Source organism: Aotus nancymaae, unplaced genomic scaffold, assembly GCF_030222135.1.
Source record: "Aotus nancymaae isolate 86718 unplaced genomic scaffold, 86718_ANA_hifiasm-v0.15.2.pri h1tg000021l, whole genome shotgun sequence".
Lineage (NCBI taxonomy): Eukaryota > Metazoa > Chordata > Mammalia > Primates > Aotidae > Aotus > Aotus nancymaae.
In genome coordinates, this window is record NW_026988433.1 from 14,529,930 (window position 1) to 14,555,138 (window position 25,209).

Sequence of the window (25,209 nt, forward strand, 5' to 3'; positions counted from 1 at the left end):
TATTGTGAGCTGAGATCACACCATTGCACTCCAGCCTGGGCAACAAGAGCAAAACTTCATCTTAAAAAAAAAAAGAAAGAAAAGTGCTGATCCATGCTACAACAAGGATGAACTCTGAAAGCATTATTCTGAATGACAGAAGCCAGACACAAAAGGCTACATATTGTAGAATTCCATTTATATGAAATGTCCAGAATAGGCAAATTTATAGAGACAGAAAGTCGATTCACGGTTGTCAGGGCCTGGGGAGAGGAAGGAATTGAGACTAACTGCTAATATGTATGGGGTTCCACCTTGGAGCAATGGAAATGATCTGGAACTAGATGATGATGATGGTTACACAACTGTAAATATACTAAAAATCACTGAGTTGTATACTTTAAAAGGGTGAATTTTATGGCATGTGAATTATATCTCAATAAATCTGTTATTAAAAAATACGGTAATGCTTAAATGTGAGCTCACTGTTCAGTCAACTTTTTCTACTCGCTCATCACCTTGTATTAATTGTCTGTAGAACCCTTAAATGTACTTTGCTTTTTAGTAAATTGTTTATTCTTCCATAATAAATCAGTTTGCAAATGACTAAGGATTTTTTTCAAAGGCAAGTTATCTTAAAGAACTTATTTTAAGTGTCAGTGGGTGTAAAATGAGGCTTTAAATAACTGAAAATATTTTTAAACAATATTAACCAAAAAGAGGTGTGATAAAACCATTTAATGGCTGTTAATCTGGATAAATAGGTTTTAAATCATAAAGCAGCACTTAATTGACCTATAATAACTGGCTTATTAAATCTAAATTAAATCATTATCTGAGACACGTACAAAAAAAAAAAAAGGAAGAGTTCCTAAAGATCTGCAGAAAAAAATTAGTAAAGCCCAAGAAATCACAGAGATATTATAATTGGATACTGAACTAATCACTGAAGAAGTTCATAAACTATAAACCTTTGTATTACTTACATGTCCAGACTTCTTTGATACAAACTCACTGAGGCCAGGTGCAGTGGCTCATACCTGTAATCCCAGCACTTTGGGAGGCTGAGGTGGGTGGATCCCAAGGTCATGAGTTCAAGACCAATCTGGCCAACATAGTGAAACCCCATCTCTACTAAAAATACAAAAAATTAGTCAGGCGTGGTGGCAGGCACCTGTAATCCCAGCTACTCGGGAGACCCAGGCAGGAGAATCACATGAACCTGGGAGGCGGAAGTTGCAGTGAGCTGAGATCATGCCATCACACTCCATCCTGGGTGACAGTGCAAGACTCCATCTCAAAAAATAAAATAAAATTAATTAATTAAAACTCACTGAGCACTTGCCACATGTCAGGTGTCTTGTTAGAGACTGAAGGTTCAGGGATAAAGAACGGAGCTAAGGTCTCTCCCCTCCTTGGCCTCACAGTCTAGCTCTTGGCATTGACCAGTAGAAATTAAATGTGAGATACATCTTTTATTTTAAACCTTCTATTGGCTGCATTAAAGAAGTAAAAAGAAACTACTGCAATTAATTTGTTAATTTTTTTTAGAGAAAGAGTTTCACTATGTTGCTCAAGCTGATCTCAAACTCCTAGGCCCAAGATATCCTCCCTATTCGGCCTCCCAAAGTGCTGGCATTATAGTCATGAGCCAACCATGCCTGGCTCCAAAATTAATTTTAATAATACATTTTATGTAACCCAATATGTCCTAAATAGAACATCAACCTGTGACATTGTGAAGAATTATAAAAGAGATAATGTACTTCCTTTTATTCATACGAAGCCTTTGAAACCCAGTGTGCATTTTATACTCACAGCACATTTCATCTGAGATTAGACCCATTCCAAATGCTCAACAGCCACGTGGGACTAGTGGCCTCCGTACTGGACAGCACAGCTCTCGCTGTACCACCGTCTAGTGCTGGGGAATACCACCTGTCACTTGCACTGCCATGGAACAGTGTATTCTAAACAGGCACAACTGCCATGAATCCTCTGTCTTTCATGAATCTCTATGCGCTGACATGGAAAGATCTCTGAGACCCTATTTTTTTTCCATACTTTAAGTTCTGGGGTACATGTGCACAACGTGCAGGGTTGTTACATAGGTATACACGTACCATGGTAGTTTGCTGCATCCATCACCCTGTCATCTACATTAGGCATTTCTCCTCATGCTATCCCTCCCCTAGGCCCCCCACCCCCCTGCTGTCCCTCCCCAAGCCCCCGACCCCCGGACAGGTCCTGGTGTGTGATGTTTCCCTCCCTGCGTCCATGTGTTCTCATTGCTCAATACCCACTTATGAGTGAGGACATGCGGTGTTTGGTTTTCTGTTATTGTGTCAGTTTGCTGAGAATGACGGTTTCCAGCTTCATCCATGTCCCTGCAAAGGACATGAACTCATCCTATTGTTAACTGAAAAGCGCTTGTTGTAAATCAATACGCATCGTAAGATCCCACCGAGGTTAAATACACACCAAGAAAACAAAACTATCCATGTATACTTAGCATATGTAAGTTCAGAGAAAAACAAAAGGTCTGGAATGACAGGTACACTGCTAACGGCGTTCATTTCTGCAGTGGGGAAGAGAATTGAAATCCTGCTGAAAGAAGTCTTTCCCTTTAGACTGTAAATGTATCTGATTGTCTGACCACAAACACTTTATTTGGACTAAACGAATTGTTTCTTACCCGAACTGGTTGTCGACATTTAGAAATCACAAGACTTTGCATGAAAATCTCCAGTGCTGGATTTTATTTTTTAAGAATTGCAAGGCTGGCCAGGCACAATGGCTCACACCTGTAATCCCAACACTTTGGGAGGCCGAGGCGGCCGGATCACCTGAGATCGGGAGTTCGAGACCAGCCTGACCAACATGATGAAACCCTGTCTCTAATCAGCCGGGCGTGGTGGCGCATGCCTGTAATCCCAGCTACTCAGGAGGCTGAGGCAGGAGAATCGCTTGAACCCAGGAAGCAGAGGTTACAGTGAGCCGAGATCGCGCCACTGCACTCCAGCCTGGGCAATAAGAGTGAAACTCTATCTCAAAGAGAAAAAGAATTGCAAGGTCTAACAACACTAGGCCCCTTCCCACGTGGCAACACTGGGCCAGAGGTCAGGACAAAGCTCAGGTATTCCAGGTCTTAGTGGCAAAACTGGCTGCCTATCCTAGTGACCTCCCACCTCTTGTTAACAGACTGGGATTGTGTCATCTATTAAGCAGCCACATGCACTGGTGTCCTTCCCCAACCCTGGGTGTGGGTGTGAATCTTAATTAGCCTAAGTCAATCATGGCGGGCACACATCCCTCTCCAGAGACTCGCTAGGTTTAGGCATGTGATACAATCCTGCCCAACAGGACTTGGGGAGAAGAGCGCTGGTGGGTCCTCTGGGATATATTTCCCTCCCTGATTAAAACAAGAAAAATCAACAGAGGACACAGTCTCACATTAATTCACTGGAATGCCAGTGTGGAAATATGGAAAAACTTTGAGTTCTTAGGGACCTAGCTGAACTACTGAATTAGCCACTCTGGAATCACCTCCCTCCAGACTTCTAGTGACGCAACGTATTTCTTTCCTAATATTTGAACCCTTTCTGGCAGAGCTTTCTGTTACTCGTAGGCAAAAGCATCCTAAGTAATACACAGCCTCAATCATGCCTGGATCCTATAGGCATATGACTCATTGGTCCCCAAATATGCCACCAACCCTCACATCTCCATGTCCTTCCTCTGCCCTGAGCATCCTCCTTTCACACTCTCATCCTTAGATTCCTCGCTGGAAAATTCCTAGCCACCCCTGAAAGTCAAGGTTAAGTATGATTTCTTCTCCTAGAGCTTTTCCATTTTCTTGACTGGCTCAGGGCTATGTTAATTGTTCCCTCTTCTATACTCCCATAAAATGCTCCAAAAATCTCTATTTCAGCATTTTTTTCCCTGAACTTTATTCGTGAATCTAGTTCCCTGTCTGCTGCTCCCCAAGACATGAACAATGTCTTATTCATCTTTGAACTTCCAGCACAGGCTTGCTGAATTGAATCAGTGTCCTCCTGGTCATTGTTCCATGACCTCCAGCCTCCCAATCTATAAAAGGAGACCATCAAATCATGGATGGCCTCTGAGCAGGATTAAGCTTACAGACAGACAGAAGGATGCAATGACCTTCTGAGCCTCCTAGCTCTGTGATAGTATTAATATTCCCAGATCAGGATGCTGACATCCTGCTAAAAAGCAGAACAGGGAACTGTCAGTAGCTTGGGTTTGATAAGGATCCAAGTGCCTCTGTGCCAGGCACTGTGCTAGGCACTGGGGATTATAATGGGAAACAAGACAATCAGCCACGCTGCCATCGAACTCAACTGTCAACAGGAAAGAGACAAAGGAAAATGTCACGTGATAAATTCTATAAAAGCTAAAGAGATCATGAACGCAAAGAAGGAATGCCTGCCTCAATCATGAGAAATCAGGAGATTTTTCCAAGAAAGGTGCTCTGCAAGATCATACCTAAAGATTGAGTAAAAGGAGGTTGGACAGAGTTCCAGGAAGTGGGAAGAGCATGTGCAAAAGCTCAGAGGTGAGAGAGCACACAAAAGCTTTAAAAAGTTCAGTTTAGGCCAGACACGGTGGCTCATGCCTGTAATCCCAGCACTTTGGGAGGCCAAGACGGGAGGATCATGAGGTCAGAAGTTCGAGACCAGCCTGGCCAACATAGTGAAACCCCATCTCTAGTAAAAATACAAAAAAAATTAGTCGGGTGTGGTGGCGGGTGCCTGTAATCCCAGCTACTTGGGAGGCTGAAGCAGGAGAATCACTTGAACCTGGGAGGCGGAGGTTGCAGTCAGCCAAGATGGTGCCATTGCACCACACAACAGTGTGAGACGCCATCTCAAAAAAAAAAAAAAAAGTACCATTTATCTGGAACACAGAGCAAAAGGGTATCTGGGAAGACAGGCAGAAGCCATATTGTCAAGCATATGGCAAAGCCATATGGTATTTGGTATTCATCCAGAAGTCAATGGGGAGCCACTGAAGGTTTTACACAGGGGTGTGGCACAGTCAGATTTTTCCTATTCGCTCTCTAATTTGGTGCGGAGATATGCTTGTATTAGGCCGGAGGCAGGAATACTAGTTAGATGAAAGAAGATGGTGACTGAATTTGGGGAAGTATTTGGAGGTGGAAAGAGTAAGAGCACATCTATCAGAATATAGAACACTGCAGAGCTGCAAGTCACTTCCCCACCCTAGGCCGACAAAGTCACACACACACACACACACAGAAGATTCAAACATGCTAACACTGATGCTATTGAAGGAAAGTCTGCAGAATCTGACCACATGTTCTGCGGGGCAAAGGCTGACAACTGCTTGATCAAATAACTTTGGGAAGCACTGGGTTAGCCAATGTTAAGCAGATGTCTTTAATGCAGGGCGTCTGAGAACTGTAATATGCTACTGTGAATTTACTAAAAAGAAAATACAATAGGTGATGTTTTTCAGATCTAGCTGACTGTGAACTGCATCTCCTTCAGTTTTTTCCATTATAGGAGATAATACTTCAGTCTATTCTGGCCAAAAAGGCAGGCATCAACCTTGATTCCTCTCTTGTTCTCAATCAACACAGTAAATGAATCAGCAAGTCCTGCAAGCTCTCCACGCTGAATGCCTCCACGTCTAACCATCTCCACTGCTGCCCTCTGGTTAAAACGGCCACATCTCTAACCTGGATTGTTTCAACACTTCCTAACTCAGCTCCAGGCTTCCACTCCTGTCCCCATCTATTCTTCCAACACCAGCCAGAGTGGGTCCTTCAAAGTTGGATTATGTCGCTTCCCTGCTTAAAACCATCTAGGCTGGGCGCTATGGCTCACACCTGTAATCCCAGCACTTTGGGAGGCCGAGGCAGGCAGATCACGAGGTCAGGAGATTGAGACCATCCTGGCTAACATGGTGAAACCCCCTCTCTACCAAAAAAACAAAAATTAGCCAGGCGTGGTGGTGGGCACCTGTAATCCCAGCTACTTGGGAGGCTGAGGCAGGAGAATCACTTGAACCCAGGAGGTGGAGGTTGCAACAAGCCGATATTGCGCCACTGCACTCCAGCCTGGGTGACAAAGCAAGACTCCATTTCAAAAAAAAAAGACAACATTCAATGACTTCCTATGTCCTTCAGAGTAACATTCAAATTTCAAATGCCTAATGGCGACAGGACATGGTGTGATCTGCCTCCTACCCGCCTCTCTGACCCTCTCCCTCTTCATCCTCTGTGAGTCACCATATGTCCTGCTGTTCCTTAAGAGTTTCCCCGCACCCTCAAGCTCATTCCCATCTCAGGGTCTACGCTTGCTCTTCCCTCTGCCTAGAACATAATTCCTCCAGATCTGCTTCTCATCGTTCATGTCGCCATGGATAAAGGGGCTTTGCCTCATTTTTTAAAGTGTCCCCATCATCTACAATAGTGCTAGGCACCTGGCAGGAGCTCAAAAAATATTAAATGAATGAATTTATCTATTTTTGAGATGTAATCTCACTCTGTTGCCCAGGCTGGAGTGCAGTGGTATGATCTCGACTCACTGCAACCTCTGCCTTCCGGGTTCAAGTGATTCTCCTGCCTCAGCCTCCAGAGTACCTGGAATTACAGGTGCCCACCATCACACCCAGCTAATTTTTGAATTTTTAGTAGAGATGTGATTTCACCATGTTAGCCAGGCTGGTCTCGAATTCCTGACCTCAAGTGATCTGCCTGCCTCAGTGTCCCAAAGTACTGGGATTACAGGCATGAGCCACCGCGCCCAGCTGAATGAACAAATTTATATTTGAATGGCATAGCACCAAACCACACCATTTGGGAGCACATTTGGCTGGATGAACATGATAAAATTCCCTTTCTCTTGCCACCTCCCACATGAGAAGAGGGAAAAAAGTCCTCCAAATTAATAAAAAAAAAGTCTCCATCCTTCCCTTCAGTGTGCAGAAGCTGACTATTCCCTCACATAACCTTCAGTTCATTTTACAGAGAAAAAACAGCACTGCCTGACTTCTGCAGGTTAATTCAAAACTCCTGTATTGGCTGCCAAATGATGGATGCTACATAATAGCCCTTGTCTGTCCTGTGTCTCTGGAACAGAGCTCAATAAATATTAGATGGTGGGGGAGAACAGGCCCACCAAGCTAAAGAGTCTTATTCCTTATTGCCTGGAACGTCCACTCCTTGACCCTAATTACTCCATGCCACCCCTTCGTATTTTCTAGGTGCTTGCCAGGAAACCGGCTCTATGCTAAGCTTGGAGAAACAAAACGTAGGATCCTCAGGGAATATGCAAGCTGGACCCTGCATAAGGTGTGAACCAAAATTCAAATCCTAACACAGTCTAATCCTCCTCCATGCAGTCTTTTCTCCCCTGTAGGTGGTCTCTTGCCAGTTGAGAGAACTTGGGCAGATTACCTGCTTTTCGTGCCTCCATTTGGTCATCTATAAAAGCAACCTATTAATCCCTGACTGAAAGAGTCATTGTAAGAATTAAACACGCACGCAATGTGCTTAGCACCGAATTTGGCATGTGAGTGCCAGAGCGATCGGCTAGTAACATTAATAATAATGAATGACTTTCTCCTAACTCTCCAGATCTCATGGGTTGAGCATCGGTTGGAGAGCACCCCTTCATGGGTTCCTTACGAGGATTAAATAAGTAGTTCTCAGTGTTTGCTGCACCTTAGAATCAACTGGGGAAGTTGCAAAGCTCCTGATGCTAAGGCTGCCCATACCCCGAGAACAGTCACACCAGAATCTCTGAGCATGGGGCATAAGCATCAGTATTTTTTAGCTCCCTGGGTGATTCCAGAGTACAGCAAACTTGAGAAGCAGTGGATTAAATAAAATGGCATCTGCAGTCATGTAGTAAGGGCTAACAAATGTCCTTTCCCCATCCCTAAAATGGTTCTGGGGGGATGAGTACCTTGTATGATCTGAGGTCTTTGCCACTTCCATGATGGTATAAACAGAAATGACAAAGCTTTTGGATATCAAGTAATATTTAACCCCACAGATCAAGACAGGGCATGCAAATAATATGAAAATTACATGCAAATCTACAGCTAATTATGCTGATGCTCTTGTGACCTTTCTAACAATTTCATAGGCCCAGATGAGGCCCAAGAAGATTTTAAGTTAAAATGCCTACCTTAAATGATAGCTACAAAGACAGAAAGTCTCTCAACAAGGTAGCTCACCTGAATACGAGGAAAATGCAGCAGCCCAGCAAAGAGGAAAAGGGCTTGTTTTTGCTATACTGGAAAAGCAGATGATCTTTATCTAGGGTTTAATTATCTCAAAACTAGGTGCTACTTTTTCAAGAAGTACAAGAAACACATCTAAAAGACCCAGCGCAGGGGCACAGTAAATTATTAATAGCAATAGCGCAAGGCGTTTTCACCTTGCTTTTCATCTGTGGCTTTGAAGGCACTTTATAAATATTAGTTAATTAAGCCACCCAACAGCCTTGCAAGGAATATATTATTATCTCCATCCTTCAGATGGATGAAATCACCCTTAATGGAAGACAATGCTAATCCATTATCCCAGGACCAGCCCCTGGCAATTCTCACAGCTGAATCCACACCTCTGCTGGGAAGGCAGAACTCATTTGTTCTCTAGGTTCTTTTATTCATTCATTCAGCAGGCTTTTCTCGTGAACCTACTATGGGCTCCAGGCTTGGTGGGGAAACACTAGACTCTAACGATACCAGTCGTGTCTTAGTTATTACTGCGTGCTTAGGGTCTAGAACCATGCCTAGAATACAATAAGTGCTCATGGTACTTTAGTTTAAAAATGAAGTGAAAAGGATGCATGAGATAGTGTCCCTGATAAACACACATAGCCTGTGAGGAGGGCAGGAGGGACCACAGCTTTAGGCCTCTCTCCCGCTCCCTTAATAGTAATAAGTGCCAGTAACTGTGCGAGGCACTGTGATTTAGACTCACTCATTTAGTCCTGAGAATGACTGTAAGAAGGGGGTCAGGTGCAGTGGCTCACACCCGTAATCCCTGCACTTTAGGAGGCCGAGGCTGGTGGATCACCTGAGGTCAGGAATTCAAGACCAGCCTGGCCAACATGGTAAAACTGCATTTCTACTAAAAATTCAAAAATGAGCCAGAAGTGGTGGCATGCACCTGTAGTTCCCCAGCTACTCAGGGGTCTGAGGCAGGAGAATCACTTGAACCCAGGAGGCAGAGGTTGCAGTGAGCCGAGATCATGCCACTGCACTCCAGACTGGGTGACAGGGCAAGACTCTATCTCAAAATAAATAAATAAAAGAACAACTATAAGAGGGAAGGATTGTTTCTACTATTGGAGAGAGAAGGAAACTAGACTTAGCAGGGGTCAAAGGAAGACAAAGAGAACAGCGATTTCAAAAGATGGACTCCGGAGTCCAGCAGTCCCTGTGGGAGCTCTAGTTCTGCCCCTCACTAGCTCATGATATGTGTGAAGCAGGTTTACTGTGTGCTAATTACCAGTTGCCTAAGTCTGGTGAGGCACAACATTCACACCTACAAGTTGCATGAAGCAGGTTAATTACGCACAGATGGGCAGCAAGAGACAACAGAAACTGAGGATTCATGGGATCTTTAGGAACGCTGCCCGGGGCAAATGGAATCTTGTCTGTGTATGCCCCATTTGCACCACCGATGAAGGACCTCAGGAAGCAGCCTGCCCTGGACTTTATACCCCGGGGGAGAAAGAACGTACTGGGCTAAAGCACTGAAGGATGTACTATGTGTGGAAGAGTCAGGAAGAGAGACTAAACTGTTAAGGCCAGTCCTGCCCTAGCTCAAGATGTTGCATTCCCAGTGCATTCTACAATTATTTTTTTAACTTTTATTTTAGGTTCAGGGTGCATGTGAAGGTTTGTTACGTAGCTGAACACATCACAGGGGTTTGTTGTACCCATTATTCCATCACTCAAGTATTAAGTGCAGCACCCAACAGTCATCTTATCTGCTCCTCTTCTTCCTCCCACCCTCCCCCTCAAGTAGACCCTAGTGTCTGCTGTTTCCTTCTTTATGTTCATAAGTTCTTATCATTTAGTTCCAACTTATAAGTTAGAACATGCAGTATTTGGTTTTCTTTTCCTGCATTTGTTTGCTAAAGACAATACCCTTTAGCTCCATCCATGTTCCCACAAAAGGCGTGATCTCATTATTTTTCATGGCTGCATAGTATTCCATGGTGTATCTCCCAGTGAGAAATGGGTTGGTCTAACACAACCTGGAGAATGGTCTTGCAATGTGGGGCACATTTCTTAACCTCTCTTAAACCCTGGCATCTTTATTTGTAAAATGACCCACCCTAAGGGCATCCTCCGAGGATTAAATGAGATTATGTAGGGCTGGCACTTAGAGCAGGACCTGGCACACACCAAGTGCACAAATGTCAGATACTGTTATCTCTACAACATCTACCCAAGGTCATGCTGAGTGGTGGAACCAACATTCCAATCCAGGTCTGCCAAACGCTGTGACCCTCCCACCACAGCTCACAACTCAGCTGCTTCTCTTCTTGGTAAAAGATCTCACAACCCAGGATCACCCGTAATATCCCATCTTCAACAAGCAGCTCCTCCTAGAGCCTCCTACCTTCTCTTCTAGCCCTCCCCTTTTGCGGTTCTCATTCTCTTTCATCTAGTACCTCTTACAATGGTGGTGTAGACATCAGCACCAATTTCCCCCAAGCACATAATACGTTCACAGCTTGCCAATCAGTCACCCTGCTATCCCTACCCAACTTGAAAACACTGATTCGGGTTCAAAAGTTAACCCTTCTACTTATTTGCTGGAGATAATTGTATCACCTATTTCTCAGAGTTTTTGCAAAAGGTAAATGCAGTAAGTCATGGACAGAACTTGGCATAGCTGTGAGCAGAGCAAGCAATTCAGGAATATGAATTTGTAATCATGGTTCTTAAACCAGTGGTTCTAAACCAGGGGTATCTCTGCCCCTAGCTAGGGTTGCCAGATTCAACACAACAACAGGCTACCCAGTACAAACAATAAATAATTATTAATATAAGTATGTCCCATGCAATACTTACAATATACTTAAAAAAATGTATTGTCTATCTGAAATTCATATTTAATGGAAGATCCTGTATTTTATCTTGGTCCTACACCCAGGAGACATATGGCAATATCTGGAGACATTTTTGCTTGCTACAACTGGTGGGCATGGGGGTGCAACTGGCATCTAATGGGTAGAGGTCAAGGATGCTACTAACCATCCTTCAGGGCACAGGAAAGCCCCCCCAACCAAGAATTATTCAACCCATGTCAATAGTGCCAAGGTTGAGAAATCCTGCATAAGCAAAACATCATAATAATATTGAGAGAGAAGAGTTGAATGGACAGAGTTTTATACTCCTGTAGTGGGTGGAATTTTGTCCCCTGAAAAGATGTGTCCACCGCCTGACCTGTAGTACCTGTGAATGTGAACGTACTTGGAAATGGAGTCTTTGCAGATGTAACAGTTTCGGATCTCCAGATGAGATCATACTGGATTTAGGGTGGAGCCTAAATCCAATGCCTGTTGTTCTTATGAGAGAAAGGAGAGGCTGGGCATGGTGGCTCATGCCTGTAATCCCAGCACTTTGAGAGGCCAAGGCAGTCAGATCGTGAGGTCAGGAGATCGAGACCATCCTGGCTAACATGGTGAAACCCTGTCTCTATTAAAAATACAAAAAATTAGCCAAGGGTGGTGGTACATGCCTGCAGTCCCAGCTACTCAGGAGGCTGAGACAGGAGAATCGCTTGAACCTGGAAGGCAGAGGTTGCAGTGAGCTGAGATCGTGCCACTGCACTCCAGTGTGTGCGCCAGAGTGAGACTCCGTCTCAAAAAAAAAAAAAAAGAGAGAAAGGAGAGGGAGATGGGAGACACAGAGGGAAGGCCATGTCAACATGGAGGCAGAGACTGGAGTCATGAATCCCCTCTCCAAGGAATGTGGAGCGTTGCCAGCAGTCACCAGAAGCTACAAGAGAAGCTTGGAACCGATTCTCCCTTGGAGCCATCAGAGCCTCCAACCCTACTAACACACCTTGATTTCACACTTTTGGACATCAGAACTGTGAAATAATAAATGTCCGGTGTTTTAAGCCGTCAAGTTTTTGGTAACGTATGCTATCTCTAGAAAACAAATACAGCCTCCTACAGACTTGAACCCAACAACTCCTGTTCTTTCGCTTTCTTTTTTAAATTGTAACTGTTATGAAATGCCTCATGCCTGCAAAAAAAGGATAGGGGCTAATATAATGAGCACCATGAACTCATCACCCATCTTGGGAAATGTAGCTTTACGTATATTAATGAAGCCCCAAGGCGCCCCGATCCCACTCCGCTCTCCCCACAAGAGGCAAACACTCTCCTGAATTTGGTGTTAATAATTCCCTCATGAGCTTTTATACCTTTACTACATATGTATGACTTCCTAAGTAACAAATAGAATTCTCTTACCTGTTTCTAAACTGTATATAAATGGTGTCCTATAACCCGTATGCTTTGCCAAAGGATCCCTTGAATTTTTGCTTTACATCGTTTTCAAGATAAACGCCGATTTATGTGGTTCGAATTCATTCAATTTCACTATTCTGCTGTGTGCACAGATCACAGGTGTACTGATATACACTCCTATGGACAGACATTTTGGGTTATTGGTTTTTGTTTTGTTTCGTTTTTTTCCAATTCTTTTGTTATTACAAACAATGCATCAGTGAAACTTCATGCCTCCTGGCTATACTGTATGAGAATTTCTCTAGGGTCCTGTTTCTCAAAGTGTGGCTTGAGACCCACTAGCGAATAATAAAATCATTCTGGTGGCTTTATGGTCAGCCCTGCTTTGTTGTTTTTCGTTGGGGTTTTATCTTCAAAAGAGAAGATTAATATTAGAGCGCATCACATACTAAGGGTTAGTATTGCTTCATAAAATTTTTGTTTCAATTATAGATAAGTATGTACTGGATTGCAATGTAGAATATATTTCTCACTGGAAGCCACAGCCAAAAGAAAAAGTTTAAAAAACAGTTCTCTAGGGCCTCACTATTCAAAGTGTGATCAGAGAACCAGCAGCATCAGCCTCACCTGGGAGCTGGTTAGAAATGCGGGCTCTCTGGCCCCATCCCAGAACTCCTGAACCAGAATCTACATTTTAATAAGATCTCCAGTTTCTTCATCTGCCTATTGAAGTTTGAGACACAATTCTCTAGCGATATACCACTGAGTGGAAATGCGAGGTCATACGAAGCGCCCGTGTTTCTTTAGCTTTATTAGGTGTTGCAAAAATGCTGTCCAAAATTATTGTGCCAGAATTCCTTTAAAGATGTGCTTTCCTTCTTAGAGTTCATAACGAGATTTCATTTGATCAAAACATACTGCAGCTACAATTTTATTTTTTTGGAGACAAGGTCTTGTTCTGTCACCCAGCTGGAATGCAGCGCCTTGATCATAGCTCACTGCAGCCTCCAATTCCTGGGCTCAAGTGATCCTCCTGCCTTGGCCTTCCAAAGTGTTGGCATTAACAGGCATGAGCCACTGCACCTAGCCTTTATAAAACTTTAATCACAGTCCTTCTTTGCTGCTTTCATGCAACTCTCTTGACTTTCTCTGAGGAATGAAGAAGCCTGGAATAAACAAGTTTTCTTCTCTAGCAGAAGAAAGGGGCTCCACCCAGAGACAGAGAAAGGGACAGCTGTTATCACATAGAACCCCATGAGATGTTTAAACATCACATCCTGGAGAGACTGCAGCCCTAGGAGAACACAGCGGGCCTCCCTGGCAGCTCCTGGCTTTGCTGGAGCTAAGAGAGCGCAGCAGACTTTCCCAGTGAAGCTGACATTGTTTCCTGGCTGGAGCAGCCCCACTCCCGAATGCAAAGTTTAATTTGATTTTTTCACTCGAGTAACCAAGGCATTTCTAATGCATTGCTCTTCATGAGGTCCTGGCACTGCATTAGCTGAGCCGTTTCCTCGGGCCTCCTCTCTCAGCTCTGGCTCTTGCTTCCTTTTCCAGGGGTCTCTATGCCTGGCATCTGACTCACTACCTTGCATCCACCTCCTTCTGCAGAGTTAATGTAATAATATACCTGTGTGCTGGCAGCCCCTGCTTACTGATAGTCTATCTTGGGGCTGGGCTGTGTTGGGGACTAACTCCACACCACAGATAGAGACTGCTATTCCCACTTTATGGCTGAGATCATCATCCCATGTTGCAATCTGTTACATTTATTATATTGGGGTGGGTCTTGGACTCAGTGGCATCCCATAGTCATGTAAATCAGACGGTGGTTGGGATGTAATGGATATCACCTGCAGGGAAGCAAACTTGATTGGTTTTCCTTATGGCCTGAGCAGACACTGTTTCAACACTGCAGCGAATCATGTCAGGACCACATGGGCAAGGACCATGAGTCCCAGCTGTTGTTCAGAGAACCTTCCTTTGACACTTTCTGGAAAGATGAAGGAAGCACTGACATTGAAACTTGCAGACTGGGTGTCAGAGGCTAGATGCAAGCCCTGGAGTCAATAGTGGGGACCCTCTCTCAAGAAATGCTACATCACCAATGCTCTTGGTAACATGATCTGGTATCTATTGCTGCATGACAAACCTCCCCCAAGCAGTGAGTTAAAACAATAGCAATCATTTATTTCTCTCCTGACTCTGTGGGTTAACTAGGTTCAGACAGGAAGCTTGTGCTTGGGTCTCGTTTACAGTGGCAATCATTGTAACTGAGACCAGGGTCATCTCAAAGGCCTCGTTATTCATACATCTAGCACCTGGGCTGGGATGACTCAGTCAACTGAGTGTTGGAACAGCTGGGCCTCTTTGAACATTTCTTCTTTATCTGGTCTCTCTACATGGTCCTCGCATTGTAGCATATTTTTTTTCTTTTTGAGACAGTCTGTCACCCAGGCTGGAGTGCAGTGGCATGATCTCCGCTCACTGCAAGCTCCACCCCCAGGGTTCAAGCAATTCTCCTGCCTTAGCCTCCTAAGTAGCTAGGATTACAGGCATGTACCACCACACCCAACTAATTATTGTAGTTTAGTAAAGCCAGGGTTTCACCATGTTGGCCTGGCTGGTCTTGAACTCCTGGCTTCAAGTGATCCATCTGTCTCAGCCTGGTCTCCCAAAGTGCTGGGATTACAGGCATGAGCCATCATAACCAGCCAGGGTAGCATACTTCTTACATGGTGGCTGAAGTCTCCCAGAGTTAATGACGCTGCCTTGGCTTTCTGTCCTAGCCTAGTCTTGGAAATCACACAGTGTCACCTCCACTGCATTCTGTTCATCGAGATGGTTAGAAGGACCCAACTAGATGGAAGGACAGGAAATACAGACTTTGTCTCTTGATCACAGGAGAGTGAAAGAATGTGTGGACATGTTTAAAACCACTATAGTTTGCACTCATGGCACAAATCCTACATATTCAACCCACATGGAACAAACACTCACTTCCACCCCACAGGACCCCTGTAAATATCATTTAGAACAGTATCAGGCTGTTCCAGGATTCATTTGCCTAAATCAAGTTCAAGTGCAGGTCAGGCTTCTCAGCTGAAATTCCACAAGTCCAGCTCCTTGAGTGTGCTTCTCTTAATGCAGAAAACTGTGAATTTAAGAAGTAATGTATCCACCAGCCACTTAAAATTTGGAAAAATTAAATTAAATTAAAAAGAGGCAATATATCCCCCCACCAACAAACCCGACCTACAATGGTGAGGCAGGCATACCGTTAGACAGTTTACAAGGAGAGAAGTGGGAAGCACACAATGGTTCATAGCAGTTCTGAAGCCCAATTGGGCATATGTTGCCAGTGTCTTGATGAGGGCTCCATCCAACTGCCTGGGAATGATTCTTCATGGCTCTTGGCTCTGCTTTCTAAGCCCATCCTCCTTTTTCCATAAGAAATATCTAGTGTTTGCAACTGAGTAGTTTATTTAGCCTCCTTCCTGCCTATAGTAGTCTGGGGATTCAAACACTTCTTTTTGCTTTATGCTGTCTCTGACCCATTTAATCTAAACTGATGGTGTTTCCATCAGTATAATTATCTTTCAAGTGTTGTGAGTTTCCTATTAATCGTATTGGGGCTCACTCCATTGAACAAAATAACAACTACAAATATCTCCATGATAAATCTTTCCCTTTCTTGCTCCTTATGAGATCTCCAAGTGGCAATAACTTTAAGAGATTTAGATGCACTGTTGTTCAAAAGAGGATTTACAAGACATACTCTTAAGATACCAAAGGGCCATCTGATTCTTCAGAAGGTGCTCCAGTCTTTCTAAGGTCTCAACAAAAGATCTTATAAGCCCACCCTGGGTTTGATCTTCGGCCTGAAGCTATTTTTAATTTGCAAGATCTTTGCCATCTGTAAACCCAGCAAGCCCTGGCTTCTTTGTATTTCCTCCAAATTTTTCTTAAAAAATAAACTATTCTTTTTAAAATCATGTATCTGTATCTTTGATCTTACCATACATAGTTATAAGCGACAGTTGACATTTTCGCCATTCTTCCTGGAACTCTCCTTAGCTAAATCCACTAGGTCATTAGGTTTATTTTCTGCTTTCCACATCATGATAGGCAGTACTGGTGTTAAACTTTCACCACTGCAGAACGAACAAGGGTCCCCTTTCCTCCAGCTTTTAATAACATTTCCTTATTCTTCTCTAAGCCCTGACCAACAACCTCCCCCAAAGCCATCAGGCTCCTACTTAAGATCCTTCAAGACCTATCTTTTGTTCATCATTCAGTCTCAAAACCACTGCCACATATTTTAGGTTTTGTTAGGGCAGCACCCCACCTCCAAGCACCAAAATTTGTGTTGATTTGGATTCAATCAGAAGAGCAGAACCATTAGGAGGGATGCAGAATAATTGATTATTAAAGGGATTTTTATCATGCAATTTCAGGAACTGGTTAAGTTTACAGATAGTTTTGCTTCTGGATCTGGTGCTAGACTTGGGGACAGCAGGGCAGGTCATCCCCAAAGAAAAGTGGACATAATGCAGGAAAGAGCAAGGACAAACTGGGGCCCATGAAGAGGCACAGAAACCCCTATCTGTCCCTCATCACCTACAAGCTTCCAACTTTAGTGACACAGGTGACCTCCAGGAGAAGCTGGAAGCCTTCACCACAGAACTAAACACATATTTGGCACAGGAGGAGATCCAGAAACAGCTGGAGGAGCCGTGGGTCTGGCTGCTGTCTCACACCATCCAGCTGAGCAGCAGGGCCACGATGTGTGTGAGCCGCAGTGGCACCTGACCCTACCTGCGCCCAACCTGACCCTACACCCAACCTTCTGAACATACACACGGCCACTGCTTCACTTCAGCAGTCCAGCTCTCACCCAGATTTCTCTTGCAGTCAAGCCTTGTCCAGAATAACAGAAGGAAAGTAATTCTAGGAAATGTAGTTTCAACTTAGTTAAGCTGACACAGTATAAAGACACTACGGGCACAGAGGATAATATTGTGTTGGGGGAAAAGGCACGGACATCCATGATACTGAGTCACAAATTACTCAAAAGAGCTGGGTCTAAATAAATGCACAATGGGTTTAAGGATATCTTAACCAATTTGTTTTTTCTTATATTCTCCTTTTTCATATGTGCAGGAATAATACATAACAACTAACTATAACTAAGTCTAAAGGAGCTCTTTCTTCTTCTTTCCAGTGAAACTAGTTTTTATTTGTTGGGTTTTTGTTTATTGTTTAGACACTCAGATTAGTGGGAAGGGTATACACTAATGTCTCTATTTTTTTTCCCCAATGACACTCTTTATTTTAAAATGTACAGTTATTACTGACTACAGTCACCCTATTGTGCTATCAAATAGTAGGTCTTACTCACTCTTTCTAGTGTATATTTTTGTACCCGTTAACCATCCCACCCTCCCGCTCAGTCCCTCACTACTTTTCCCAGTCTCTGGTAACCATCCTTCTTCCACTCTCTGTGTCCATGAGTTCAATTGTTTTGTTTTGATTTTTACATCCGGCAAACTAGTGAGAACACGCAATGTCTGTCTTTCTGTGCCTGGCTTATTTCACTTCACATAATAACCTCCAGTGCCATCCATGTTGTGCAGATGACTGGATCTCATTCTATGTCTGAGTAGTACTCCATTGTGCATATGTACCACATTTTCTTCATCTGTTCATCTGTTGATGGACACTTAGGTCGCTTCCAAATCTTAGCTATTGTAAAAATACTGCAACAAACATAGATCATGTATCTCCCAGATACACTGATTTTCTTATACACACACACACACACACACACACACACACACACAAAATTGCATTTTAAGTTCTGGAGTACACGTAAAGAACATGCAGGATTGTTGCATAGGTACATACATGGCAATGTGGTTTGCTGCCTCCATCCCCATCACCTATATCTGGCATTTCTCCCCATGTTATCCCTCCCCAACTCCCTACCTCCCACTGTCCCTCCCCTAGTCCCCCCACCACAGACCCCAGTGTGTGATGTTCCCCTCCCTGTGTCCATGTGTTCTCATTGTTCAACACCCACCTGTGAGTGAGAACATGCGGTGTTTGATTTTCTGTTCCTGTGTCAGTTTGCTGAGAATGATGGTTTCCAGTTTCATCCATGTCCCTACAAAGGACACGAACTCATCGTTTTTTTATGGCTGCATAGTATTCCATGGTGTACGTGTGCCACATTTTCCCTGTCCAGTCTATCATCGATGGGCATTTGGGTTGGTAAAGGAGCTCTTTCAATAAGTATAAAATAAATGTTACACATTTTAAGATGACATTGTGTCAGTTTAATTGGCTACATATATTCTTTCTCTGAATGACTAAATATAATCATACATCTTACAATTATCAACAGCATCTTAGATTCAATGAAACACGGAAAGATTAACAGAAGTTAAACAATGTGTCCAAGGCAAATGCGTCACTTCCTTCAGCTCTTTGTTCAAATGTCCCCTTCACAGAGAGGCCATCTCTGTCTACCCTACTTAAAATGCAACCCACCCTCCACCACTGCCACCATCCATGCCTTCCTAACACTCCCTGCTCCCTACATTGCTTTAATTTTCTCTGTAGGATCTATCATTATCCTGGCATAACTATACACTTTATTTATTTGTTTAGTTTACATCCCCATAAGGAAGAGGGGAGATTTTGTTAATTTCATTCACAATAGTATTCTCCAGTGGCTAGATTTGCATCTAGTCTATAGTAGACATTCAATAAATATTAGTTGAGTGAATGTATGATAATACTTTATGCAGTTGAAGCTGGGACTAGAACATAAGGAAATTCATTGGCCATCCAAAGTCCAGGCACTTAACCACTTGACCATACTACCTTTTAGTTTAGCAGAAGAATGTCTACTAAAACTAGCACATTCACCTCAATCCTTGATTCTCAATTAGGGGAAGGGGTGTGAAAGAAAGTATATATTCATGGGTGGGACATAAGTCCCTACCTCATGGCAGAAGCCCACACTCCTCACCAGCAACTACAAGACCCTACACGATTTGACACCAGACAAGACCCAGGTCTCCTTCCTTTGCCGAGAGTACTCCTCCCCCAACTTTACTGAAACTGACAGAAAAATCCAGCTTAAAGCGACTTAAACAAGACAGACAATTTATTGGCACATAGAACAGAAATTACTATCGTAGCACTAGCTTCTGATACGACTGGATCCAGGAACTCAACCTATTTTACCAGGATTCTGTCCATCTTCACGTCTCAGGCCTGTGATCCTTAGTATGGGGTTCCTTTCTCGACAGGCTTCTCTAGCATGGCAACAAGATGGCCCCAGCAAGCCACAGTTTATATTCCACAAGCCCAGAACTCTCCAGTGCAAAAGGAGCTTCTCTTTCCTAATACCTTTAGATGAGGTGGCCGGACTTGGATCACATGTTCACTTCTGGACCAATTACTGAGAGCCAGAAGGAGGGAGGAGTGCTCCATTGAGTCAGACCTGAGTCTGACTAATTTTATCTCCTAGATCCGAACGGGCCACGGAGGAGGGATCAGTCCATTCAGAATGCCAAAGGCTGAGAATGCAGACAGGTGGTTCACCCAGAGAAACTAGAGGTTCTGCAGCCAGAGAAAGGGGGTATGGAAGTTGGGCAGGAAAAATGTCAGATGTGCTTTACAACTTGTATGTTTTACAATTTTTAAAACATTTACTAAAAAGAACACACATCAAACCCAAGTGAAATATAGTCAATGGTAGAGCAACCCACTCTGTTTTCCAGTGGGGAGGAGGTGAGTGGCAGAGGTTTGGCGCTCAAGTTCCCTCTTTGGTCCAGGCGGTAACTGAGAGCTTAGGTGCATAACTCTGGATGGTTATGTAATGTGTGCTGGGCCTCAGTCATCTCATCTGTGATATGGGGCTGGTAACAGTGCAGAGTTCACAGAAGTCACTATAGGTAAAGAGACTAGCACAGTGTCTCTCTGAAGGTAAACACTCTACTCAATAAATGTTAGTCATGATTATGTTGATCACTTTACAAACGTAGAACATGAGCCTCAGTCATGTGCCTTCATCTGGAGCTGAGAGTGGAGTTAGCTTCATCTGAAACACGTGGACTGGGGATGGAGGAGTGGAGGAGTGGCGCTACCCCAAAGGAAAAAAATCTACATATTCTTGTCGGAAGAGAAGGATCTAATCATGAAAAGGGGGCATAAAAGTTAAGAGGTCTGCTAGGAGTTTGTGTTATTTACAGAAACACAATAATATAAAACAAAATAAATGTAAATTTATTTTCATTTACAGATGCAGATTGACAGAGGCCCACTGAGAATGAGGAAGTGGCAGAGTGGCATTCCCTCAGACTGGAGGGAATGTCATGCCAAACAAAGGAACATCAGATACAGAGGCATCTTCACAGCCAGTTAGCTACCCTGTGAGACAGAGGCAATGCCATTCTATACACAGATGAGGAAACTGAGTGCCAGTGTTACATTTCTTGCCCAAAGTCACATATCTGACAACTGGCAGCCCAGAAGTAGAACCCATGCCCCCAACTCCTGATCCAAGGCTCATTTCCAATAAATGGATCATTACTTATTGACACAGGCAATGACACAGTACTTTGGAGACCCCAAGAATAGAACCACATCTTGTCTCATCAAAGCAGCACCCTGGAGGGGTGGTCAAGAGTTCAGCCTCTGAAATCAGACTAAACTGCTATCCATTCGCCACCTTGCCACTTACTAGACGTGGGATTTTTTTTTTTTTTTTTTTTTTTCTGAGACAGAGTTTTACTCTGTCGCCCAGGCTGGTGTGCAGTGGTGTGATCTCGGTTCACTGCAACCTCTGCCTCCTGGGTTCAAGCAATTCTCCTGCCTCAGCCTCTCAAGTAGCTGGGATTACAGGCACCTGCCATCACACCTGATTAATTTTTGTATTTTTAGTAGAGACCATGTTTCTCCATGTTGGCCAGGCTGGTCTCAAATTCCTGACCTCAAGTGATCCACCTGCCTCGGCCTCCCAAAGTGCTAGGATTACAGGCGTGAGCCACCACTCCCAGCCTGGGAACACAATTTAAACTCCTGGATCCAGCTGTGCCTCATTCCACTGGACTTGCCATTTCATGAACCAAAACATCTTTTCTCCCTGGAGCCATTTTGGCTTGGGATTCTATTATTTTTAACCAAAAGAGCCCTAGTATGCTGGTTCCTATCATGTGAGCTAACACTTTTGGAGCACTTCTCACAGAGCAAGGGCTCAGAAAAAATGACTCTTGTTATTTTGCCTTCCCTGGCCTGAACCACCTCATTACCCGCGAAATGATTAGCGGAGCAAGCGGCCATGACACCGAGGATGGAGCTGCTGACTTGGCCTGATGCATTCACTGGCTTCCTTTGCACTGCCACTCAGCTCTCTCTGCAGAAAGCTTCAATGCCAGATGGCTTGGGTAAAATGGGGACAGATGAAAGCTGGTAGAAGAAGGTGATACTGCTCCTGATAGAGAATTCACGGGAAGGGTGAGAGGTAGGTAGGGAGGAGACAATTACGGGCTAAATGAGCCCGAGGGACTGCCGAGCCTCCAGACCTCCGGCTGCTGGAGGGTCAGCCTTGGCATGGGCAGGTACCTGGAGCTCGCAGAACCTCATCCATCTCACAGGGGGCTCAGCAACCCCTCCTGCTTCCCTGATGCCTGTGCCCTTTGCTGAACCCCTCCTCACTTGTTTCCATACAGTGAGGCCTCAGCATGTTGCTGAGAACTGTAAGGGACGCTGTGATGACAGGTATTGTTAGTAGTGGTGTGGTGGAGGGACAGGGAGGGAGGGGCTGTGCTACACCTTTAGGTTTCTCCTCCTCAACCTGATAAGGATGAGAGGCCATCTCATCTGCCCCATCCCCTCACTGGTTCCTCCACTCCTCCTTCATCTCCTTCTGTTCCAGTGGACTGTGATTTTCCCCTCTCCAGAGACATTCCTGGAGCCCCATCCAGATCCCGTGGGATTCCTTTGACCACTTCTATACACTCCAGAGCTTCTGTGTGCTTTGCTGCTAAAATTTGTACCTGTGACCTTCTTCAGAGCACTGTCCTTGAGCTAGTGAGCTGCATCCCCTATTCAGAGACCCAAGAGTCCCTGGGAATTTGTGTATATACCCAGGGAAGCCCATTACCAATGACCATTTCTTGGATACAAACACCCAGTTTCCTTGCCCGGAGGTGGGACGCATGCTGATGTGTGGCATACGCTCACTGCAAAGCTAAGGCTGGGACTCCACCCGAAATCATTCCCTTATTTGGCTTCCTCCCCTTATCCTGCCTCCCCACTCCCATAGTTTCTTCCATATGCATTTTTTTTCTTTTTTCTTTTTCTTTTTCTTTTTTTTTTTTTGTGTGTGTGTGACAAGGTCTCACTCCAACCCAGGTTGGAGTGCAGTGGCATGATCATGGCTCACTGCAACCTCGAACTCCTGAACTCAAGTGAAGCAAGCCTCCTGCCTCAGCCTCCCAAAGTGCTGGGACTACAGCCATGAGCCACTATATTTCTCAATCAATAAATTACTTGGACAAAAATCCTCATCTCTAGTCTGCCTCTGGGAGAACCCAGCCTAACACACCTGTCCAGCACCACTCCATTTCTTCTAGTAACAGAACCTAGAAGAAGGTTCTGTTTTTCCTTTGGAGAAACTTCCCTCTCCCACTCCTAGTCCCTGTGGTCTGTTTAAAGCTGATAACCCCATCCTCCAGCTTGAGGGATGGACACACCCCAGATCTGGCCAATCAATTTGTTTTGTCTACCCTTGACCTTAGTGATTGGTTCAAGGATGGGCACATGACCCAAATTGGTCCAACGGGACCCAAATCTTTGAATTTCTCTATTACTAGAGGGAAAAAGATCTTGTTCCATTGGGTTAGTGGTTAGCATCTGAGTCTTGAGCTGCTGAGTACCATCTTGCCACCAGGAGAAGACGACCTTCTTGGGAATGAAGCCAACATGAATGAAAGCACAGCTTAGAGGTATAGAGAGAGAGACCACATTATGACATCATATGAGCACCTGGATCCAGCTATACCTGAAGACCTACCCCTTCCATGTCAAGGCTTTTTGATGCTTCAGAAAGTCAGTCAGTATCCCATACAGCATAGCAATAACATCCATTGACTGGGCACCATCAGGTGCCAGGCACTGTGCTAAGTGCTTTCTGTATATCATTTCTAATCCTCACAAGAACCCTGCACACATTTTTATTTCTCATTTACAGAAGCAAAAACGGAGGTCCAGAGAGGTGCAACAGCTGTTCCATCACACAGTTGTCATGCATCAGAGCGAGGACTGAAATCCAGGTATGTCTGTCTCCACAGCCTCTCTACACCAGGTAAGTGCTCAATCAATGCTTTTTGATTTGAATCAACTCACTTTCCAACCTCCCCAAGATAGCCAGTCTGTGAGACATGGAAATTATCCACCCATTGGTCAGTCTAACAGTAAAGATTGTCACCTTCAGAAGCCTATGCCAAAACATTGAACTGGGCATATCCTGCCCAAAAACATCTCCCCATCTCTCCTCTCACTGCCTTCACCTCTGTAGGGTCCAGCTCTACAGGGTCCTGTGAGCCCCTCTCTACTGGTGCAGAGACGAGAAACTGTGGAAATAAAAGACACAAGACACAGAGATCAAGAGAAAAAAGTCTGGGCCCAGAGGTCCACTGCCCACCAAAGTGTGGAGTCCGGCAGTGGCCCCGGGTGCCTGGACACTACAAAGCAAGGGGCAGGGTAGGTAGGGTGAGGTAATGGTGGTCAGTGATAGGGTCAGGTAAGTCACGTGTCTTGGAGATAGGGGCCCAGGTCTTTCAAGTAGCCAAGGAGAGTAGAAAACCTAATGCGTCAGCACTTTTCTCATACTTGTCAAGAAAGAACAAAGACATGAAGATTTATGTTACTGATTCTATCTTCTAAGAAAAAGAGGAACCAGGTGCGGAAACAGAACATGAGCGCAGACATGGAATGTGACCGCTGAAGCGCAGCATCACGTAGAGACAGTTAAGTCCCCAGATGTCTGTGGGCCTCCCTGACAGCTGTCAGGCCTACCACAAGAGCTTGGAGGAGTGGAGTTTTCTCCTAACTCCCTCGAAGAAGGAGATATCTCAGACATCTCGGACGTCTTCTTCCATAGCTGGCTAAACAGCGGGCACTGTCCCAGCGCTGGCGCTGCCACACAGCCGAGGCGCCCTCCAGCAGCCCTCTGTGACCATGACAAAGGGCTTAGAGCATCTTGCCTTAGAATCACCTTGTTTACAATGTCACCTCAGTTCCATGCTTCAAAACCCAATAATCGGTAGTAAAATTAAAAGATTATATTGAGTATATATATGTCTGTGATTCCATATGAGTAACTATGTGATTATTTATTATTATAGGTAGGAATAACTATGTGACTATATCTCTAATTCTTTTCTAGTCTATATTCACATGGGAACAGGCGGAGGCTTCAGGCCCTTACCTCTGCAGTTGCGGGGTCTCCCACTGGGTTTCCCCGCCACACACCTCTGCCCTGGGGGTTGATCTATTCCTTCACTCTCAAATATTTTTGCTGCCCCCACACACCCTTAGCTCACAATGACCCTATGAAATAGAAACATTTTTTCTTTCTTTTTTTTTTTTTGAGATAGAGTTTCGTGCTTCTCAGCCAGGCTAGAGTGCAATGGTGCAGTCTTGGCTCACTGCAACC

General features: G+C 44.4%; 1 long non-coding RNA gene across 1 annotated transcript in view; it reads right to left on the minus strand.

Moving 5' to 3' along the window:
• LOC105728561 (uncharacterized) overlaps positions 1 to 25,209 on the minus strand; it is a 183,804-nt gene that overhangs the window by 37,207 nt on the left and 121,388 nt on the right. The window lies entirely within an intron of this gene.